The sequence below is a fragment of the Glycine max genome, chromosome 1 (genome assembly GCF_000004515.6).
Source record: "Glycine max cultivar Williams 82 chromosome 1, Glycine_max_v4.0, whole genome shotgun sequence".
NCBI classification, from domain to species: Eukaryota; Viridiplantae; Streptophyta; class Magnoliopsida; order Fabales; family Fabaceae; genus Glycine; species Glycine max.
Genome location: NC_016088.4, coordinates 43,958,984 through 43,983,151, shown reverse-complemented (window position 1 = coordinate 43,983,151; position 24,168 = coordinate 43,958,984). Strand labels below are relative to the sequence as shown.

The 24,168-nt window shown below is 38.7% G+C and overlaps 1 pseudogene; it reads left to right on the top strand.

Moving 5' to 3' along the window:
• The first annotated feature begins 28 nt into the window (after positions 1-28).
• The window catches only part of LOC106799806 (lectin-domain containing receptor kinase VI.4-like), a 31,370-nt pseudogene continuing 7,230 nt past the window's right edge, over positions 29-24,168 (top strand).

Sequence of the window (24,168 nt, the reverse complement as noted above, 5' to 3'; positions counted from 1 at the left end):
AGTTATGCAAATTTATATTAGGTTACAAATGATATTAAGTAATGACTTTCATTACTTTAAATATTTCTTTTAATCGATAGTAAATATTCAATTATTATGGACAAAATTTGAACTGCCTGATAAAGACTATTTGAAAACTGTCTAGATTGGTTCTGCTTTTCAATTTGCAGGTTAATTAAAAAAACAGACAACATATTAAAAAAAATTCCAAAAAACAACATCGGTTTTAGAAAAAATGATGATTTTTTTCTACTCACCAACATTGGATTTTAGAAAAATCGATGTTGTGATTGACTGATAACATTGGTTTCATCAGTTTTTAGACAAATCAATGTTGTTAGTTAACCACAACATCATTTTTTGTTTTAAAGCCTATTGTTTAAAAAACCGATATTTTTTTTTAAAAAACTGATGTTGTCAGTCCTTAATAACTGATGTTAAAAGTCTATTTTCTAGTAGTGTTGTTGTTTATTGTGACACTCTATAAGAGATACATAATGTTTGAAACCCTTGAAGGCTGGGAGCTAGATTGTCCTCACAGGTTCAGATATAGAGATCTTCACATAACAACAAAGATTTCATAATGAGCCTGCTAATTGAAGTCAGAGGCTTTGGTGCTGAGTACAAATGTGTGTTGCCTAACACAGGAACTGAGGTTGCTATCAAAAGGATCATGAGAAGTCCAATGCAAGGGATGAGGGAATTTGTAGCTAAGATTGAAAGATTAGGGAGATTGAGGCACAAGAATTTGGTCAACCTTCAAGGATGGTGCAAGCAAAATAATGACCTTCTCCTAATTTATGATTACATTCCAAAATATGAGTCTTGACTCTTTCCGATTCAACATAAATTTTGCTTTGGATTGGGACAAGAGATTCAATATTCTCAAAGGTGTAGCTACAGGGTTATTATATCTTCATGAAGAGTGGGAGCAAGTGGTGATCCATAGAGATGTGAAATCAAGCAATATTCTAATAGATGGTGAATTCAATGCTCGTTTGGGTGATTTTGGACTAGCAAGGCTTTATAGCCATGACCAAGTGCTAGACACAACTAGTGTAGTTGGCACCATTGGATATATTGTTAGACAGGTGACCTCCGATATCTTAAGAAGGGGGGTTGAATTAAGATATTACAAACTATTTCCCCAATTAAAATTCTACTTTGATTTTAATGCAAGTTCCAAATTCCCTTAAAGATAGATTTCTAAAAGATGATTCAAAATAACCAATCTGAATGTAAATGTAAAGCAACAATAAATAAAAGAGTTTAAGGGAAGAGAAAGTGCAAACTCAGTTTTATACTGGTTCGGCCACACCCTTGTGCCTACGTCCAGTCCCCAAGCAACCCGCTTGAGAGTTTCACTATCTTGTAAAAACCCTTTATAAGTTCTGAACCACACAAGGACAACCCTTCCTTTATGTTCTAATTTCTTTACAACAAGAGACCCTCAGTCTCTTAATCCCTTTTCAGAAGTAAGAAGAAGAGAAAAAGAAACCTCTCTTGAAAGAGATAGATTGAACAATGAAGCACTCAAATAATTCCTTATTGAATTGCAAGTGTTTTGGCCAAGGAATGTTTTAGAGGATAAGACAATTTTGCTTTTGAGAGGATAAGAATTTTTGTTCAGAAAAACTCTAATCAAATTCGTGTTCCAAGTCACATATATATAGACCTTTGATGGCCATTCAAATACCAACTTAACTGATGTGACTCTTGGAAAATATTTTCTGAAAATCTCCTCTGGTAATCGATTACAAGACTTGTGTAATTGATTACAAGCTTTAAAATTTGAATTAAAAACATTCAATAACTGCTGGTAATCGATTACCAACCAAGTCTAATTGATTACACATTGTAAAATTTGAATTCAAATTTCTAATAGTTGTTATAAATAGTTTCAACTGCTAGTAATCGATTACATGCTTTCAAAAGTATTCAAAATCATTTTAAAAGCATTTCAGGAAGTATTTTGCCACTGGTAATCGATTACATCCTCTGGTAATCGATTACCAGAGAGTAAATATTTTGTAAAAACATTTTAGCTTAAATTCTTTGGCCAAACCTCTTGTTGTTTCAACTTGGAATTCCCTTCCTAAGTCTCTAGAGATTATCTTGATCACATATCTTGAATTTCTTGGATTCTTGTCTTGAATTAAACTTGAGAAGTGCATGATCCTTTGGCATCATCAAAACATCAAAATGTCTTTGCTTCGACAATCTCCCCCTTTTGATGATGACAATTTAATTCCTGAAATCAAGATACAAGATAGAATATATACAAGATAGAAAATTCACTCATACCATACTCCCCTTATGTTTTGGGATTTATAATTTCTTGATTTCTAAGCTTCAAAGCCTCGTTTCTCTCCCCCTTTGGCAACATCAAAAGGCCAAAGTATGTGGAAATTAACATAAGGCAGAAAATAACACAGTCATAATCAGTCACAAGTCGAAATCAAACATAATTTAGTCGTAAATAACTAAGTGCCAAATACTTAAACATAACCAAAGTTCAGAGAATAATGTCATAAAACATAGCCAAATACACGACGTAAAATCAAATATAATAATAATCTAAATCTATGAAGATGGTGGTGGAAGGTCGAAGCATTGACGAACATAACTTATATCCTCCTCAAGCTGAGTGATGCGGGTATCCATGCCTACAAAGTGAGCATCAATGGCATCGATATGGCCATCCAAGGAATCAAAGTGCTCACAAACATAGGTGCGGAGTCCTCATAATTACGAAAGAACTTCATGCATGAGGGCGGAAGAGTCATCTTGTTGAGGCGGAGGAGAGGGAGTACGTTTGTCTTGTGGAGGTTGCACATCCTTCATCAACCATTGCCCATCCATGTCCTTACGGTAGCCTAAGGAGGTTACCGCACCGACACCAATAGCAAAGGAGCATTTGACTTTCACAAATGGCTCATTATCTAAGGGAATTTGAAAATGATGAAGAAAAAAAGTAACAAGCTGTGGATAAGGCAAAGGTGCATTTGACCACAATGCCTTATGCATGCAGTATCTGATCAAATGGGCCCAGTCAATTGGACAACCAGTGTGAAAAGCCCACATCAATATTAAATCCTCTTCAGAGGCTTGAGCTAAGTTTGATGATCTGGGTAATAGAATGCGAACAATGATGTAGTGCATGATGCAACAATTGAATGTCAATGAATCGGCAAGAAATTTGCCGGTCATATCCGCCTGATCATTGCAGACCATACGGCGGGCATCAAGACTGGAGTAATCAAACTTCCAGTCATCAACAATGGTGCCCTCAAAAGGTGCACCTTGACTGGGCAGATGTGTCAATGAAAAGAAAATAGATTCATCAATAACCATTGATATGCCATGCACTTTAGAAATTAATGTGCTACCCTGAATTTGAAAATTTGAATAAAAGACTTGGACTAATTCAGGATAATATGGTACATTTAATGACATAAATGGAATCATACCAGTGTTTTGAAACACTTGATAGCAATCAAATGCTTCCCCATCAAAGAATTCTAGGTCAAGATATTTGGGATCAAGAATTTGACGTGATTGAAAGAGAAAGGAGTACTGGATACACTATTCATAAGATGAAAACAGTGTAGAGGATGACAAGGAGGGTAGAATTGGTGTCGGGGATGCTCCGGTGGCCCCGGGACGTGGTGTTCGAGTTGCTGCAACAGAGGTGGATGAACCCTTACGCTTCTTGGATGATTCTGCCATTTGATAAAGTTATTGAAGATTTTGATCGGTTGGAATGAAAGAGAATAAAAAATGATGAAAAATGGGCTTTGTGGGAGGTGATTTGGTTGAGAAACGAGTGAGATATGATGGTTGGAAGTTTTGGGAGAAAAGGGGTGCCGTAGCTTGAAGTTTTCGTGGCTGCAGCTTCTGAAACGTGTCTATTTATAGAAGATGACGTTCTGTAATCGATAACAAGATTTGGTAATCGATTACAGGAGCACTTAGCCTTCTGGTAATCGATTACAAGTTGCTGTAATTGATTACAGGCTACCTGTTCTTGTGTAACGATTACACATAATGGTAATCGATTACCAGAACACTAACTAGGCTTTTTCCTCTAAAAATTATCTATGTCTATGCTAAAAACATCTAACTATATCAATCATCAATACTGATACTTATTTAATTCAATGAAACAAGCATCAATCACACAATAACACACCAATCAAACACAATCAAAATCTTAGAATCAAATACAATCAATCAATCATTAACCACAAATATTTCAATCAACCAATCAATCCTTATTTATCCAAATCACTAATATATAAGAGGCCTAATTCTCTTCTAATGGAAAAGAATGTTTCTTTGGGGAGAGGTTTTGTGAAGATATCAGCAAGCTGATTCTTTGCATCAACAAATTCTAGCACACAATCTCCCTTTAGAACATGATCTCCTAGAAAATGGTGCCTAATTTCTATATGCTTGGTTCTAGAATGTTGAACTAGATTTTTGGAAAGATTAATTGCACTGGTATTATCATACCTAATGGGTATTGTCATACCCTAATTTCGTCCGGGGATTATTACTTGATAACATGCAACCTTTGGTTAGCCGCTTTGAGATACTTGGCGTCCTTTGTTGCACAATAAATGAAGTCCCGAGACGTCTCAGAAATCAAAAGGAAGCAGGCTTGCGCGATCCGTGAAATTCCGTATTATGGCGGAAGTTGAAAAGAGGTGTTTTTGCGCAATCCGTGAGTTTCCGTAACTTCTTCGAAAGGTAAAAAAGAGTAAATACATAATCCGTAAGGATTCGTAACCTTACGGAAGGAAAATAAGTATCGTTACGAAATTCGTAAAGTTTCGTAACGTTACGGAAAAAGAATTACAAAAAAATAGAAAGGGGGTGCATTTAGTAAAAAAAAGGGGGGTGCAAATAGCAACCAGGCCCACTTGGGCCCTCCAGAAGATTCCTCCAGAAGGCTGTTGCTTCTGGAGGAAGCAACCTTGCTCGCCTGGGCGAGCTGGGCAGCAAACTTCTCCCCTATTTTGCTATAAATAGGGGGAGAAGTGAAGAAGAAAAGGGTTCAGCCCCTTAGGCACTTCTCTCTCTTTCGAATTTGCTGAGGAAAATTAGTTCCGTGAAGAAAATCTAAGTCGAGGCGCTTCCGTAACGTTTCCGTAATGTTTCCGTGAGTAATTACGCGAAGATTCTCGACCGTTCTTCAAGATTCACCGTTCGTTCTTCGTTTTCTTCAGTCTTCAACGGGTAAGTACCTCAAACCAAGCTTTTCAATTCATTATATGTACCCGTGGTGGTCCACATTGTGTTTCATGTATTTTTATTCTCGTTTTCATTTACTTTTTATACCCCCTTTTGACGTGCTTAAGCCATTTATTTAAGTCATTTCTCGCCTAATCTAAAAATAAAATAAATTTCCACCGATCGTTTGAATTGTGTCATCCGTTAATTTTGGTTAAAATGAATTCTGACCGTTCGGTCGTGCCGTAATCACGTTGGAAATAAAAAAAGAGGTAAAATAATAATATAATAATCAAAAAATACCTTTTAGTAAAATAAAAGCGAAAGATCAATCGGACGTTTTCTCTTTGGGATTTCTCATTCTTAATTGAATTGACTAAATAACTAAAGTGAAATTAAGGCTAAAATCAACTCGCCTAGTCAAGCTCGTCCACAAAAATAGGGTTTTGAAAGTTTATCATTTCAGTTTCTTACCAAGTAAATGGATCATTTTTAAGGTCCAACGCCTTAAAATGATCACCCTTCAAGTAAAAAGAATCGCTTGATTCACGCATAAGAAAGAACTACGTAGGTCTGATTTCCTCTCCAAAGGAGGGTACGTAGGAGCAAAAGCCCCGCTTTTGTCGACCTCAAAAAATAAAAAGAAATAAAAGTTAAGATAACACAATTCCACAATTCTAAAAATAGGTTGTTGTCTTTCGAGACAAACGTAAGAGGTGCTAATACCTTCCTCAAGCGTAAATACAACTCCCGAACTTAGAATTTTCATTTTGACCGGTTTCCTTCGGTTTTTCCGACGTTTTCCACAAATAAATGTTGGTGGCAACTCCGCGCATCTTTCCTCCTTTGGAAAGCGCACCCGTGAGCCTCGCCCTTGCTCGCCCGCGAAGGGCACGTTGCGACAGTTGGCGACTCCACTGGGGATTATTTTTGTGAGTTAGGCCTATTTTAAGGAATTGTGGATTTGTGAAACTTCGTGTGTGCATTTGTTGAACTGTGCAAAATGTAAATAACTGTTATCTATTTCACATTCTTTACACTGCATTCTAAGCACCCACGGGTTTGAGTAAAAAAGGGGCCCTATACCCGGGTTCATGGGAATTTAAGGAGTGGAGGTGAATCTATCATCATGCTAGGTCTCCGACTTGCTTGATAATAGTGAAACCTCGTCTAGAGCTTTCTCTCTTTATAATGTGTTGTCGCTGGTATTCCATACCGCCACAATATTATTATCTTGAGTGATGATACCTCTAGAAAACAGCCGTGTGAGTTATGAATTGTGGGGAGTAGTTATTAGAGACCCCTAGATATTGTCCTATAGGTTCCCAAATAGGGGCAAAGAGCAAACACGCTCCGTGCCATTCGTTCTCATGCATTTTTTGGTAAATAGCACTGGTTTATAGTTTTGCTAGTGATGTTTGGTTTCTTTAGAGTAATACATAACCTTTTTAATACTACGTTGAGGCGCCATTATGCCCAAAACGTAGCATTAAAGTTGGATCTCTGCAGTCTCGTATGTGTGAATTCCCCCTTTGTGTTGTTTTCTTTCCGTTTCATGCATGCGCATCTGCATCTTACCGTCACACATGCGTTGTATGTGGGTCTCGTCTTTTGTCATGGGAAGCCGGAAGATCCATATCGTCTTCTTAACTGCACACATGGGGCACTGCGCCCCCCAAATGCGCAATAAGGAGAGATAATTTTCCGGGCTCTCGTGTCCGTAAATGCATTCATATCATGCACCACATAAACATCTCTTCAGCATCATAATGAACATATCGTTCCTGCATTTGTCCGTTATCACATTCCCATTTTGCATGAGTCATTGCATCATCATGCGTATGCGTTCAACATACTTTTTGTTCTACATGTTTGCTCATACATGATCCTTGTATTTTCCTCTACAAAACAAAAACAAAAAAAGGGGAAGCATGAAAATTCATGATGCATTCTTAGTTGCATGTGTTAGGTACCATGAGCCAACCATGTTGGGATCATAAACCCATTTCTAAAATTAAAAAAAAAAACACGAACAAAAAAACAAAATGATTGAGCATGGTACCTAATAAAGGATGTCCCTTCGGGCATCTCAATCTCATAATTACATTTTCCATGCATAGCATGCGTATTCTCGAGTCTTTCATCCCTATGAAATGTTGTTAAAGTATTGGCGATCAAAATTGCTATTCTCTGGGTTATGGGGTTGAACCAAGCTCGTGCTTTTACGAAAAGGTTCATCGAGTCAAGTTGAAGTATGGAAGTAACCATCTTGCAAAAATTGGGGCAAAAGATGGATCATGTTACATCGCTCCTTCGTCTACTGCCAAACACATTTAGGGCTGCTGATGTCCCTATTACTTCCAGTTTCACCTTGACGAAGATGTCATGGACCATGTTGAAAATCTAAATTGATTCAACCCCATATCCAGTGTACAAATTTGCAATACTTCAACTGTGCATCATTCGCATACATCCATGTTGTTCATTGGTTGCATTGCTCATTGCATTCTTTCCTTGAAAAAAAAAGAACTTAATCATTGTTATCAAAAAGAAAAAAAAAAGCATGCTTTACGGTGCCCTCACCGAACCTGTGCTAGAGCTAGAGTAATGGGTAAAGCAGAGGAGGTACAAGAGAAGATGAAGGCCGACATGGAGGCCATGAAAGAGCAAATGGCCTTGATAATGGAGGCCATGATGATCATGAAGAAGATAATGGAAGCCAGTGCAGTTGCAGTTGCCGCTACCAGCACTGTTGCTAAGGTGAATCCGATGCCCCAATCTGGCCTCAACCAAATGAATCATCCAACCTCAACTATGGTAAGCAAAGATTTGGGAAGTATGGGCGGCCCCCATGATGTGCAAATTCAAAACGAGCACGCCTTCCCGCCATATGGCCTGCCTCCCAACTATACACCACCCAATGTGGCATACACTCCCAATGAGGATGTCAATAACTCCACTCCTATACCCATTGAGAGCCAACAACCCCAAACTGATCATGCACATGTCTCTCAACCCATGGGTGAGACACATGAAATTCCCCATCACAATCTAGCCGACTTCGAGCCTTGGCTCGGATATGCCACTGAAGGGCAAGCAGTTGGTGGTATACCCCTTGAAAACAATTCGGAAGGCCCTCAGTATCACCCACAACTACACCTCTTGCATTCCACGACAAGTAAAAACCCTCATGCTATGGCAGAAATGGGAAAGTTGGGTCATCTTGAGGAAAGGCTCAGGGCCATTGAAGGAGGTGAAGATTATGCCTTTGCTAACCTAGAAGAGTTGTTCCTAGTACCCAATATCATCACCCTTCCCAAGTTCAAGGTGCTGGACTTTGACAAGTACAAGGGGACTACTTGCCCCAAGAACCATCTAAAGATGTATTATCGGAAGATGGGGGCACGCGCAAAAGATGAGGAACTGCTGATACATTCCTTCCAAGAAAATCTTACTGGGGTAGCTGTTACCTGGTACACTAACCTGGAACCTTCTCGAGTCCACTCTTGGAAGGACCTAATGCTTGCCTTCGTTAGGTAGTATCAGTACAATTTTGATATGGTTCCGGATAGGATGCAACAACAGAACATGTGCAAAAAGGGGCACAGATCTTTCAAAGAATACGCCCAAAGGTGAAGAACCTGGTAGCTCAAGTGGCACCTCAATGACGGAGAAAAAAAATGATAATGATAGTAGACACATTACCAGTATTCTACTATGGAAAATGGTGGGCTACGCACCTTCAAAGCTTTGCGGATTTGGTCTTTGCCAGTGAAAGGATCGATGTGGGTCTGAAAAGAGGCAAATTTAGTCATCCTGCTTGGACAAATGAGAAAACTGGGGCAAATGAAGAGGGTAAGGATGAAGGAGAAGCCCGTGCTGTGACTGCCATTCCAATACAACCAAGTTTCCCACCAACCCAACAATGTCATTACTCAGCCAATAACAAACCTTCTCCTTACCCACCGCCCAGTTGTCCACAAAGGCCATCCCTAAAATCAATCACAAAGCCTACCTACCGCACTTCCAATGACAAACACCACCTTTAGCGTAAACCAAAACACCAACCAAGAAATGAATTTTACAGCGAGAAAGCCTTAGAATTCACCCCAATTCCAGTGTCCTATGCTGACTTGCTCCCATATCTACTTGATAATTCAATGGTAGCCATAACCCTAGCCGAGGTTCATCAACCTCCATTTCTCCAAGAATACGACTCGAACGCAACGTGTGCTTGTCATGGAGAGGCCCCGGGGCATTCCATTGAGCATTGTAGGGGCCTGAAGCGTAATGTGCAAGGTCTAATTGATGCGGGCTGGCTGAAACTTGAGAAGAATCGCGTGTAAATCCTGACATTGACAAGGGATGCCACACATGGGGCAATTTTGAAAGCTGTTGTTAGATGTCTCTAATGACCCATCAGGATTTTCAAGTTTGTACCATTATTGTAAACCACAGTTACAATGTTAAAAGAAATGGATAAAGTTGATATCTTTGTCCCTCATCCTCTCGCAAACGCATCTTTGCTTATTCAACTTTCACCGGAATGTGGGTGCAAGCCATTGGTCTGTTTGCTCAAGCGACCTGTGCTCCTAAGTTTGGACTTCCAAGACCGTTCAATCAGAGATTACTCGTCTTGCACGTTGGTGGGGGTGCCATAAATCAACGAGTAAAGTTCAAAACAAATAAGTTTCAAAATAAAAATAAAAAAGGGAGTTTAAAAAAAAAAAGCATTTGATTGACTGTGTTTTCAAGACATTCATGTAACCTCATTTTATCATTCTGGAAATTTTGTCTTTTTAGAGAGAAGTGAGTTATCAAGAATAGGATGTTGGACAAATGGCCTCAGTTAACTTAAGAAAAATGAGGGTTGAATTAAGATACGAAGATTATTCCCCAATTAAACTTTCACTCTCTCTTTTCGGATTAACAATGCACACATGGGCAACCCTTCCCTTGTGTTCAAGAATCCCCTACCACAAGAGACCCACGGTCTCTTAATCCCTTTTCAGAAATAAGAAAAAGAGAAGAAGAAATCTCTCTTAAAAGAGATAGATTGTAAAATGAAGATCAATCAAAATTCCTTATTGAATATGCAAGTGGTTGACCAAGGAATCTTTTTGAGAGGATAAAACATTTCAGTTCAGAAAAACTCTTAATCTTTTGAGAGGATAAAACTTTTTTGGGGAATGAAGACTCCCTTTAAGTTCGTGTGTCCAAGTCACCTTTGATGGTCATTCATAAAAAATTTGAATAGGTGTGACTCTTGGCAATTATTTTCTGAAAATCCCCTCTGGTAATCAATTACAAGACTTGTGTAATCGATTACAGGTTTTAAAAATTTGAATTAAAACATTTTCAATTGTCGGTAATCGATTACCATAGAGAAAATCTCAATTTGAAATGATAGAATTCTTTGGTCAAACCTTTTGTATATTCAATTTGGAAACTTCTTCTTAAAGATTCTAGAGATCAACTTGATCATATATCTTGATTTTCTTGGATTCTTGTCTTGAGTAAAACTTAGAAGCACTTGATCCTTTAGCATCATCAAGACATCAAAACATCTTGCTTCTACATAGGAGTCATTTGACTTAATCCATCAACTGAAAGATCCTTCAACTATTTCTCGTCCTTGGAAAATTCTTTTTGCAAGAATCGACTGCATCTTTCGTTCTTCCTCACTGCGAGGTTGTGAAAACAAGACAACAATTGGTACCTCTAAGCCCTACACTAGGGCAATGAAAGGCCCCATGCATAAACCTCAAACGAACCTAGGGGCAGATTAGAAGTTCTCACCCAATAGGTTCCTTGCTACAAGGTCATGACGAAAGACAACGATTGTACCTCAAAGCCTTACACTGGGACAATGAAAGGCACCATGCAAAAACCTCAAGCGAACCTAGGGGCAGATTAGAAGTTTTCACCCAATAGGTTCCCAGATACAAGGTCATGACGAAAGATAACAATTGGTACCCCAAAGCCTTACACTGAGGCAATGAGGGGCATCGTGCATGAGCCTCAAGTGAACATAGGGGCAGATCAAAAGTTCTCACCCGTCGATGTTTTTAAACAAAGAAAGGGGAGACAAACCCTGGAATTTCAATAGATTGATTAAACGTCAAACGACTCCATTGCCGTCACTCCAAAATGGTCAAGTGACTAAATCAAACATGATATACACTCTAGGGAGTTCCCGGAGAGATTTGCAAAAGATAGGATAAGGTTGCATGAATTATCACCTTTTTCAAAAGGACAGTCAATCTGTGTTTTCCAAAAAAAAAAAAAAAATCAAAATCACAAAATAGGGGAAGAATGTCATGAACATTGTACAACTTTCCATTGCATTGCATTGTTTCATGTGCGGTCAGCATTACCAAATTTCACAACAAAGGTTGCATGCGTCTGCATCCCTAAAAATCATGTTAACTGCATAGAGTTCCTACATCTCGTGTCCAATCTTTTTGGATGACCTGCCTTCTCGATGAGTCGATCTCTTGCTTTCTCATAAAGGTGGACCCTTGGGTACTAGTACCTATCACCTTTAGAGGACTATATGTCCTCGCCTGCAGAGGGCTGCACGCCCTCACCTTTAGAGGGCTACGCGTCCTCATTTTCAGTGTGCTCTATATCCACACCTTAAGAGAATATAAGGTCCTTTGCCCTTAGATGCTTAACCGAGACTTGCGCTCTCGGTTAAGGGGCCAGTAGTTTCCTTTTATCAGTTCCTGGGCCACCCCCTGATATTGGAGGGCGACCAACTGTGCAAGCACATCCAGAGAGGGAGGCTATCACGCATCTAGTATGCATACCGGGGCAAGATTTCACCCGTGCCGCTGCAAAAAGACGAGTGTAGATCATGCGCACCAACATGACCACTTTTACATGGATATGGATGACGTTGCTATTAAGTAACATTCTGCCCGGCGACCACAATGCCAATCTCCCCCTACAGATGTATCGGTTGGTCTGTGCCGTCATGACATAGGTAAGTATGCACATGGTTCAATTGATTTCTGATGTCATCTATTGTTTGCAGGGATCGCACCCACAAGACGCCCAGTGGGCCCGGAGAAGTCCAACAGGTCCCTGGGGTTTCCAGCTCTGGTTACGGGCCTCTGTCAGTCCTACAGGGGGCCCGTTCCCCCAGCGAGGTCATGCCATTGTGACATAGGTAAGTATACAGATGGTTCAACTAATTTCTGATACCATCTATTGTTTGCAGGAATCGCACCCACAAAGAGACCCAGTGGACCCGGAGAAGTCAAACAGGTCCCTGGGGTTTCTAGCTCTGGTTACGGGCCTCTGTAGTCCTACAGGGTGCCCGTTCCCCCCGACAAGGTCACGTCATCATAGGTAAGTATGCACATCGCTCGACTGATTTCTGATTTCATCTATTGTTTGCAGGGATCGCGCCTGCAAAACACCCAGTGGACCCGAAGAAGCCCAACAGGGTCTTGGAATTGTCAAGCTCTAATTACAGGTCTCTGTCAGTTCTACGGAGTGCCTGTCACCTCCAGCAAGGGCATCAGGCCCCCTACTAATCGAGCTTTCGTCAAGAAGTACTGCGCTTCCAGGCAGGCGCAGGGCGAAACACCACAGCAGCCTGGGGATGGCCGGCAGCGGGCAACAGACACACCTCCATCACCTCTAGAGTTTACGTCAGCTCATCCACAAAAAGGTTAGAGAGTTGCTTACGACCCATGGCCGAGCAATAGGCGACCAAGTCCAGAGCCAAAGGTAAGCAAGGTACTAGGTCCGTGACCGACAAGCCATTAAGCGTCCAGCTCAAGACGTTACAGAAGCGCTACTAGGAGGCAACCTAGTACCTTTTAAATCTCTGCTTGTTATTTGATCACTTTTTGTTTCTCAAGTCATAGCAGGACACACCTAGTTGCTCATGATCCTAGGAATTTAAATAAAACAAGCACAAGCTCGGAGGGTAGTCATACCTCATAAAAAATATATATATGTATGTTTAGGTAGAAAGATACCTTGGATATGCATGTATGTAGCAAAAATACTTCACAAAATATATATATGTATGTTTAGGTAGCAAGATACCTTGGATATGCATGTATATAGCAAAAATATCTCACAAAACATATGTATGTATGTTTAGGTAGCAAGATACCTGGGACACACATGTATATAGCAAAACACTTCACAAAAATATACGTATGTTTAGGTAGCAAAATATCTCATGGAAAAAAAGAGAGCGAGCAAGAAAAGAATAAGAAGAAAAAAAATATAGAAATAAAAAATAATAAAAGTTGTCTAGCTAAAGAACAACATGCTTGTGAAAAGAGATAACTTCCAGCTTTTTTTTGAAAGATTTCACAGATCTTAACCAGTTTTTGAAAAAAAATGTGTACACATTTGAAGGGTAAATGCTGTGAAAAGTTTTTCGAACACCCAAGATAGACTCAGATGAATGCACAAATTGATAGAAGAACATATTTTGGAAACACTGGGTTGACTTAAAATAGGGAAAATGAATCCTGAGCCCTAGTGTCACATGACCATACAAACTTGATGCTTGAGTGTCCACATGGGTGCATGCGTGACCAGTTTTGCATAAAATTTCCTAATCATCATTGTTGCATGTGTATCATGGAAATAATGTAGGACATCCCCTTTATCCCCGAACCGCTAGTCAAACCCTGACATGTATCATGACCAGCCGTTCTACAAGCCTTGAGCCAAAATCCCAACTCACCATAATCCTTACCCTTGGAAGAAAACACAAAGAGAAGGAAAATTCCCAATCCAAGGAAGGGAGAAGACACAAAAAGAAAAGAAAATTCCCAATCCAAGAAAGGGAGAAGACACAAAAAGAAAAGAAAATTCCCAATCCAAGAAAGGGAGAAGACACAAAACAGAAAGAAAATTCCCAATGAAAGAGTGGGAGAAAGCAGAAAAAAAAGAAGAAGAAAGGAAAATTCTCGATCAAGGATCGGAAGAAAACAGAAGAAATATGCAGAAAGGTCTTCGGACCAGACAATATCTGAACAATACAGAATTGTCACCAAATAAAAAAAAACAAAAAAAGAAAACAAAAAGAAAGGAAACCACGACCCAAAGTGGCCCTCTCCCTTTGATTGCCAACCAAAATCCTGTGCACGCATTAAACAAAAATAGAAAAGGAAAAGGCGAAAACACTCAAAGCCAAATTCCCCACCTAAAAGCCATTCCCAAAATAAGTCCTATTGATCCATGATCACGCATGTAATCTTTGATTTGATAGGAAATGATTTGCAAAATCAAGTCATGACATATCTATGGTTCGGAATTAGGATAAAACACTTACCTGTGTGAGATTGATACACTTTGAGTGATTTTCTTCTATTTTTGTTGAACCCAGTGCTTCCTCTAAATGGTCATTTAGAAACAAAATGCTAATATCCAAAATCTCATTTACGGTTATGAGAAAATTTCATCAGCATACTCTCCTTCCCCGATAGACACATCATTTTTTCATCCAAAAAACATTTGATGCTCTGATCAGTTAGAAGTTTTTTTTTTGTCTCTTTACTAAAGCATGTTCGCATTTTGGTAAAGAAAACACCGAGACTATTTTTAGTCTCACAGTTAGCAAGAACTACGTAGGTCTGAGTTCCTCATCACAAATTGAGGATACGTAGGAGCAAAAGCCCTGCTTTTGTCGACCACCACACTTTTTGTTACCGTGACCCAAGAGTCCGGGGGCATGCGGAGCCACATGACCGTGGGATCCCTAAATTCGTATGTTCCATCATTTATCATTTGTATGCTATCTTTTGTTTAACTGAGGGACTAACGTTTATTTCGTTTTGATTGACTTTTGTTTTGTGCATACATGTCGTTTGAACTGTTACGTTAGTATTTACTTCATTGTTGTCAATAGTGTGTTTTTGAAATTCCGGAGTTGTGTGGAGTTTTCCATTTAGGAACGTCATCCTAAAAATAAAATGAACCAAAATCATGATAAAAAAAGAAAGAAGCGTTGTGAATAAAATGTCTGCGTATACAAAGAAAAATGTTTTTAAAAGGAAAATGTGTATAGAAGGTTTTTTGTGTGTAAATGATGCGTGGAAAGAAATTCTTGTGTGTGTGAGCAACGAGTGTATATGAAGAAACTTTTGTGTGAACTATAAGTGTGTGTTGGGAAAAATGAAAAAAATCTTTGAATATAAATAAGGTTTGTATATAGACCGTGTGACGTAAAAAGAAGAGTTCTAATGCGTGTACAAAAAAGTTTGTCATATAGATGTACAAAGAAAGGTTTTCCTCATAAAGGACCACAGGTGTATAATTTTGTGAATATATAAAGATGAAACAAAAAGGAAAAAGAAAGAAAGACCGCGAAGGTCAACATGTTATAGTTAAGAAGTATAAATCATTCGTAAAGAGCAAACGCATCTTCTGGAAACAAGGGACTGATGCTAAGAGTCTATTTTCCGGAATGAACCGAGATAAGGATGGATGAATGCATTGAACTGCTGAAAGAACATAATTTGGAAACGTTGGGTTTGTCTGTGTAAATTCGCAACCGTAGTGTCACGATGCCATAAAAGGGATGCTTGAGTGCCCACCTGGCTGTAGCCATGACTAATTTTGCACGTTATTTTCAAATCATCATTGTCACGCGTGCCTTATGGAATAATGTGGAAGTTCGGCCCGAGACCGACACCTTGTCACCCAGATTTGTTTCGCCCCAGATATCAAGATTGGGTTCCCACGATAAAAGACCCCATTGAGACACAACCTCAGACCTTTTTGAACCTTGGCCTGTAAAAAAGGAATCCTCATTCTTTCCCCCGAAGCAAAGGACAGTGAAATCTCCTCAAGGGAGAGCAAATAGAATGCTAAAACCCGATTTCCCAAAGAAGGGATGGGGATGGAAAAAGTGAAAAGAAAGAAAAGGAAGAAATGGAAAGAAAGAAAAAAGGAAAAAAGAGATGAAAATAAAGGAAATAACAGAAGAAAGGAAAGAAGGATTCCCGATCAAAGATCGAAAAGAAGAGAAAAGGGGAAAGAAGCAATCCTCAATCAATGAAGGAAAGAGGGCAAAAGTTCTTCAAGCCAGATTGCCACTCAGAATCATTCGACTGGCGATATCCCACCCCACATGAGCAAAGGGGAAAAGACCGAAACACCCAGCTTCCTCTCCAAAAACACTACCCTCGAGAAAATCCTATTGGTCCGTGATCGTATGTTTGATCTTTGATTCGATAGGAAATCGTGTGCAAAATAGAGTCATGGTGCAGTTATTGGTTTGGGAATAGGTTAAGACACTTGCCTTGTGAGTTTTATACACTATGAGTGATTTATTTTCAGCTTAGCCTGATGTTTCCCCTGCGTGTTCATTTGAAAGCTAGAAGTTGACACCCTACCCTTCATTCTCGGTTACAAGGAAGATTACCCTTGTCACAAGTATATTGTTTCTCTAAGATGTGGTGCTCTCGCGAATGATTTATTTTTCTTTGCGAAAAGCATGTTATCCTGTTAGGTGGAAAAACCCGGTGGACCGTTCGGTCCCGCCAACATCCTTTTCCGGAGCCACATGAATGTTATTGCTTAGGGTTGTTCATGTGTCCTCCATTGTCGAGTTTGGAGCTGAGTTCCATGATTGCCTAAGAGAGGACCCTCAAGGCAATCCTCCATTCTCATCCTTTTCCGGAGCCACGTGAATGTTATTGCTTAGGGTTGTTCATGTGTCCTCCATTTTCGAGTTTGGAGCTGAGTTCCATGATTGCCTAAGAGAGGACCCTCAAGGCAATCCTCCATTCTCATCCTTTTCCGAAGCCACATGGATGAATTGTGTTGTCATTCATGTGTCCTCCATTTTCGAGTTTGGAGCTGTGTTCCATGATTGCCTAAGAGAGGACCCTCAAGGCAATCCTTCATTCTCATCCTTTTCTGGAGCCACATGGATGAATTGTGTTGTCATTCATGTGTCCTCCATTTTCGAGTTTGGAGCTAAGTTCCATGATTGCCCAAGAGAGGACCCTCAAGGCAATCCTCCATTCTCATCCTTTTCCGGAGCCACATGGATGAATTGCATTGTCATTCATGTGTCCTCCATTTTCGAGTTTGGAGCTGAGTTCCATGATTGCCTAAGAGAGGACCCTCAAGGCAATCCTCCATTCTCATCCTTTTCCGGAGCCACATGGATGAATTGCGTTGTCATTCATGTGCCCTCCATTTTTGAGTTTGGAGCTGTGTTCCATGATTGCCTAAGAGAGGACCCTCAAGGCAATCCTCCATTCTCATCCTTTTCCGGAGCCACATGGATGAATTGCGTTGTCATTCATGTGTCCTCCATTTTTGAGTTTGGAGCTGTGTTCCATGATTGCCTAAGAGAGGACCCTCAAGACAATCCTCCATTCTCATCCTTTTCCGGAGCCACATGGATGAATTGCGTTGTCATTCATGTGTCCTCCATTTTCGAGTTTGGCGCTGAGTTCCATGATTGCCTAAGAGAGGACCCTCAAGGCAATCCTCCATTCTCATCCTTTGCCGGAGCCACATGAATGTTATTGCTTAGGGCTGTTCATGTGTCCTCCACTTTCGAGTTTGGAGCTGAGTTTCATGATTGCCTAAGTGCGGACCCTCAAGGCAATCCTCCATACTCCACCTTTGTTCAGAGTACCATGAATGTTATTGCCTAGCGCTGTTCATGTGTTCTCCATTATCAAGTGCGAAGCTTCTGGTGACTGGGAAGCACGTTATTCTGTTGTTTTCCATATCGGTTCCTTCACCAAGTATGTGTATATGTGTATATATGTATTATATTCGTTTGTTCTGGTTGTTGTTTTGTATTTTGTTTTGTGCAGAAGAAAAAAGAAGAAGTAGAGATGAGAGTCGTCATCATGGAAAGGCAGGGCGGACGAAATCAGTGTCCTATCTTTGCTTTCCTCTTATCTCCAATGAGAGGTAAGTAAAGAGGGGCAACTGTCATACCCTAATTTCGTCCGGGGATTATTACTTGATAACATGCAACCTTTGGTTAGCCGCTTTGAGATACTTGGCGTCCTTTGTTGCACAATAAATGAAGTCCCGAGACGTCTCAGAAATCAAAAGGAAGCAGGCTTGCGCGATCCATGAAATTCCGTATTGTGGCGGAAGTTGAAAAGAGGTGTTTTTGTGCAATGCGTGAGTTTTCGTAACTTCTTCGAAAGGTAAAAAAGAGTAAATACATAATCCGTAAGGATTCGTAACCTTACGGAAGGAAAATAAGTATCGTTACGAAATTCGTAAAGTTTCGTAACGTTACGGAAAAAGAATTACAAAAAAATAGAAAGGGGGGTGCAAATAGCAACTAGGCCCACTTGGGCCCTCCAGAAGATTCCTCCAGAAGGCTGTTGCTTCTGTAGGAAGCAACCTTGCTCGCCTGGGCGAGCTGGGCGGCAAGCTTCTCCCATATTTTGCTATAAATAGGGGGAGAAGTGAAGAAGAAAAGGGTTCAGCCCCTTAGGCACTTCTTTCTCTTTCGAATTTGCTGAGGAAAATTAGTTCCGTGAAGAAAATCTAAGCCGAGGCGCTTCCGTAACGTTTCCGTGAGTAATTACGCGAAGATTCTCGACCGTTCTTCAAGATTCACCATTCGTTCTTCGTTTTCTTCAGTCTTCAACGGGTAAGTACCTCAAACCAAGCTTTTCAATTCATTATATGTACCCGTGGTGGTCCACATTGTGTTTCATGTATTTTTATTCTCGTTTTCATTTACTTTTTATACCCCCTTTTGACGTGCTTAAGCCATTTATTTAAGTCATTTCTCGCCTAATCTAAAAATAAAATAAATTTCCACTGATCGTTTGAATTGTGTCATCCGTTAATTTTGGTTAAAATGAATTCCGACCGTTCGGTCGTGCCGTAATCACGTTGGAAATAAAAAAAGAGGTAAAATAATAATATAATAATCAAAAAATACCTTTTAGTAAAATAAAAGCGAAAGATCAATCGGATGTTTTCTCTTTGGGATTTCTCATTCTTAATTGAATTGACTAAATAACTAAAGTGAAATTAAGGCTAAAATCAACTCGCCTAGTCAAGCTCGTCCACAAAAATAGGGTTTTGAAAGTTTATCATTTCAGTTTCTTACCAAGTAAATGGATCATTTTTAAGGTCCAACGCCTTAAAATGATCACCCCTCAAGTAAAAAGAATTGCTTGATTCACGCATAAGAAAGAACTACGTAGGTCTGATTTCCTCTCCAAAGGAGGGTACGTAGGAGCAAAAGCCCCGCTTTTGTCGACCTCAAAAAATAAAAAGAAATAAAAGTTAAGATAACACAATTCCACAATTCTAAAAATAGGTTGTTGTCTTTCGAGACAAATGTAAGAGGTGCTAATACCTTCCTCAAGCGTAAATACAACTCCCGAACTTAGAATTTTCATTTTGACCGGTTTCCTTCGGTTTTTCCGACGTTTTCCACAAATAAATGTTGGTGGCGACTCCGCGCATCTTTCCTCCTTTGGAAAGCGCACCCGTGAGCCTCGCCCTCGCTCGCCCGCGAAGGGCACGTTGCGACAGGTATATGTCAAGAAGGATTCCATAGTCAGAGAGTTGTTGCTTCATCCATAAAATCTGTGCACAACAACTGCTAGCAGAAATATATTCCGCTTCTGCAGTGGATAAGTCAACACTATTTTGTTTCTTACTATGCCAAGAGACTAAAGCATATCCAATGAATTGACAAGTTCCACTTGTGCTCTTTCTATCTGTTTTAGAACCGGCAAAGTCTGAATCAGAATATCCTATTAAGGTGCATGTGGAATTCCTAGGATACCATAAACCTATATTCATAGTGCCTAACAAATATCTTATGATTCTTTTAACGACACTAAGATGTGACTGTTTGGGATTTGATTGAAATCTAGCACACATACACACTCTAAAGATTATATCAGGTCTGCTAGCAGATAAATAAAGAAGGAATCTGATCATACCTCGATATTGCTTAACATCTATTGACTGACCGATTTCATCTTTATCTAAATAGCAAGCAGTGCTCATTGGTGTAGTCATGTCCTTAGCATTTTCCATCCTGAATTTGTGAATTAACTCTTTGCAGTACTTGGATTGATTGACAAAAATTCCAGTCTTGGTTTGTTTAATTTGTAATCCAAGAAAGAAATTTAGTTCTCCCATCCTTGACATTTCAAACTCACTTTGCATGTCAGGAGAGAATTCCTTGCACAATAATTCATTAGTAGATCCAAAAATAATATGATCAACATAAATTTGAACCAATAAAATATCATGTAATTTTCTCTTTATGAAAAGAGTAGTATCTACTTTGCCTCTAGAGAAATCCTTTTCTAAAAGAAATTTACTTAGACACTCATACCAAACCCTAGGGGCTTGCTTCAAGCCATATAAAGCCTTTTTTAATCTAAAAACATGATTAGGCTTGTTTGAGTTTTCAAATCTAGGGGGTTAATCTACATATACTTCCTCTTGAATAAAGCCATTTAAAAATTCACTTTTTACATCCATTTGATAAAGCTTAAAGTCCATTATGGATGCATAGGCTAATAACATTCGGATGGCTTCTAATCTAGCAACTGGAGCATATGTTTCCTCATAATCTATCCCCTCTTCTTGATTATATCCTTTGGCGACTAATCTAGCCTTATTTCTAATAACTATGCCATTTTCATCTAATTTATTTCTAAACACCCATTTTGTTCCAATGATTGGGTAGTTTTCAAGTTTCTCAACTAACTCTCAAACATTATTTCTTTCAAATTGGTTTAGTTCTTCCTGCATAGCTATTATCCAATTTTCATCTATTATGGCTTCATTTAAATTTTTAGGTTCAATCATAGATACAAAAGCCATGTTATTGCATAAATCTTTGAGAGAGTGTCTAGTTGTTACCCCTTTTGAGATATCACCAATAATGTTGTCAAGGGGATGATCTCTTGAAGCTTTCCACTCTCTTGGAAGATCATTATTTGCTTTGACTTCTACTGGAGGATCTTCATTGCTTCCTTCTCCTTTTCCTTTAGAATCTTGTCCATGAATGTGCATTTATTCTAAAGATTCTGCAATATTATCTAAAATATCCTTTCTTGGAGAAATAGCATTAGACTCATCAATGGAAACATGAATCGATTCTTCAATTGTCATTGTTATCTTATTATATATTCTATAAGCTTTACTATGCAAAGAATAACCAAGGAAAATTCCTTCATCTTACTTAGCATCAAACTTTCCTAAGTTTTCTTTTTCCATTGTTTAATACAAAACACTTGCAACCAAAAACATGAAGATGCGAGATGTTTGGTTTCCTACCATTGAATAGTTCATATGGAGTTTTCTTTAAAATGGGTCTTATTAAAGCCCTATTCATGATATAGCATGCAGTATTAACGGCTTCAGCCCAAAAATATTTTGGAAGAGGAGTATCATTTAATAAGGTTCTAGCAATTTCTTCCAAAGACCTATTTTTTCTTTCAACAACTCCATTTTGTTGAGGGGTTCTAGGTGCAGAAAAGTTATGTTCAATGCCAAGCTTATTACAAAATAAATCAAATTCTTTATTTTCAAACTCACCCCATGATCACTCATAATAGATATAATTTTGAGATTTTTCTTATTTTGAATAACTTTTGCAAGTTTCCTAAATGCTTGAAATGCATCATTCTTATGAGTGATAAATAGTGTCCAAGTATATCTACAATAATCATCAACAATGACAAGTGCATAATAGCTTCCACCAAAACCCATAATTCTAGAAGGACCAAACAAATCCATATGTAACAATTGTAATGGTTGAGTAGTTGAAACAATGTTTTTGAATTTGAATGAAACTCTAGTTTGTTTTCCCTTTTGGCATGCATCACACAGTCTATCTTTTTCAAATTTTAGTTTAGGTAAACCAACATCTAAATCTTTTGAAATTAATTTATTTAAGTGTTCCATGTTTATGTGAGCAATTCGTTTATGCCATAGCCATGGATCATTATCTTTGCTAAGAAAACATTGATTATTATCTAGTTTTTGACTTAAGTCTATCATATAAACATTGTTGACTCTAAACCCTATATGATTTATATTAGTATCATGTTTATGTTCAATGAGCCGTTTTTGAGAATCAAATAATACTAGATAGTCTTTATCACATAATTGACTAACACTAAGCAAGTTGTGCTTAAGGCCTTCAACAAGTAGAACATTTTCAATGGAGTTTGAAGAATTCGTACCTATTTTTCCAACTCCAAGAATTCTACCTTTGTTGTTGTCACCATAAGTTACATGCCCACTTTTCTTGGGAGAGATATGTGTGAACTTTGATGCATCTCCCGTCATATGTTTTGAGCACCCGCTATCTATGTACCACTTTTTCCTCAATGGTTCCTCTTCGTCGCTTTCATAGTTTTTGCCCATTAGACATAGATTAATCATTTATTTTTAAGAATCATCGGACAATTCAAAGTCGTTATCATCCCATGTGATGTAGGCCTTCTTTGCCTTCTTTTCTCCAATAGTCTTCTTTTCAGACTTCTCTATTCTTTTCTTAAAGATTGGACAATCAGCCCTCAGATGTTCGGGTTGATTGCAGTCAAAGCATTTTGGAGTTTGAAATGACTCTTCTGTCCTTCTTTTAGGTTTGAAGTTTTGTCTTCTTTGACTTCCTCTCATTCTAATAAATTTGTTGAATCTTTTGACAAAGAGGCTAAGATCTTCATCTTCATCTAAGTCAATTGAATCTTCTATGTCACTTTCCTCTTGGATTGAAGATGAGACTTTAAGAGCAATTCCCTTTTTCTTCTTATCATTTTCTTCATGTTGATTTAGTCTTTGCAACTCCATCTCATGTTCCTGCAATTTTCCAAATAGTGTAGCAAGAGACATAATAGACAAATCTCTAGATTATGTGATGGCTGTTACCTTTGGTTGCCACTCTCTACTTAGACATCTTAACACTTTATTTATGAGATCCTCGTTTGGAAATATTCTTCCTAATGATGCAAGATGATTAACTATATGTGTGAATCTTTTCTGCATATCTTGTATACTTTCATTTGTCTTCATCCTAAATAATTCATACTCATGAGTTAAAGTATTTATCCTAGATCGTTTGACATCAGTTGTTCCCTCATGTGTAACTTGTAGAGTGTCCCACATATCCTTAGCACTCTTACAGTTTGAAACCCTAAAATATTCATCCATTCCTAGGGCATAAGTAATGATTTTTTTAGCCTTTAAATTGTACTGCACTAATCTTCTTTCATCTTCAGTCCACTCTTCTCTAGGTTTTTCTATTGTTGCATTTCCAGCCACCATGGTGGGTACATAAGGTCCAACTTCTATGGCTTCCCAAATGTTTAAGTCTATTGCCTCAATGAAGATTTACATTCAGGTTTTCCAGTAGTGGTAACCCTCTCCATTAAAAATAAGAGGCCTATTTATTGAATTTCCTTCTGGGAATAAGAAGTTTGCTAAGGCCATTATTCTTGAAGTTTCTAAACTTTATACAAGAATGAAGCTCTGATACCACTTGTTAGACAAGTGGCCTTAGATATCTTAAGAAGGGAGGTTGAATTAAGATATTACAAACTATTTCCCCAATTAAAATTCTACTTTGATTTTAATGCAAGTTCCAAGTTCCCTTAAATATAGATTTCTAAAAGATGATTCAAAATAACCAATCTGAATGTAAATGTAAAGCAACAATAAATAAAAGAGTTTAAGGGAAGAGAAAGTGCAAACTCAGTTTTATACTGGTTCGGCCACACCCTTCTGCCTATGTCCATTCCCCAAGCAACCTGCTTGAGAGTTCCACTATCTTGTAAAAACCCTTTACAAGTTCTGAACCACACAAGGGAAACCCTTCCTTTGTGTTCAGATTGCTTTACAACAAGAGACCCTCAGTCTCTTAATCCCTTTTCAGAAGTAAGAAGAAGAGAAGAAGAAATCTCTCTTGAAAGACATAGATTG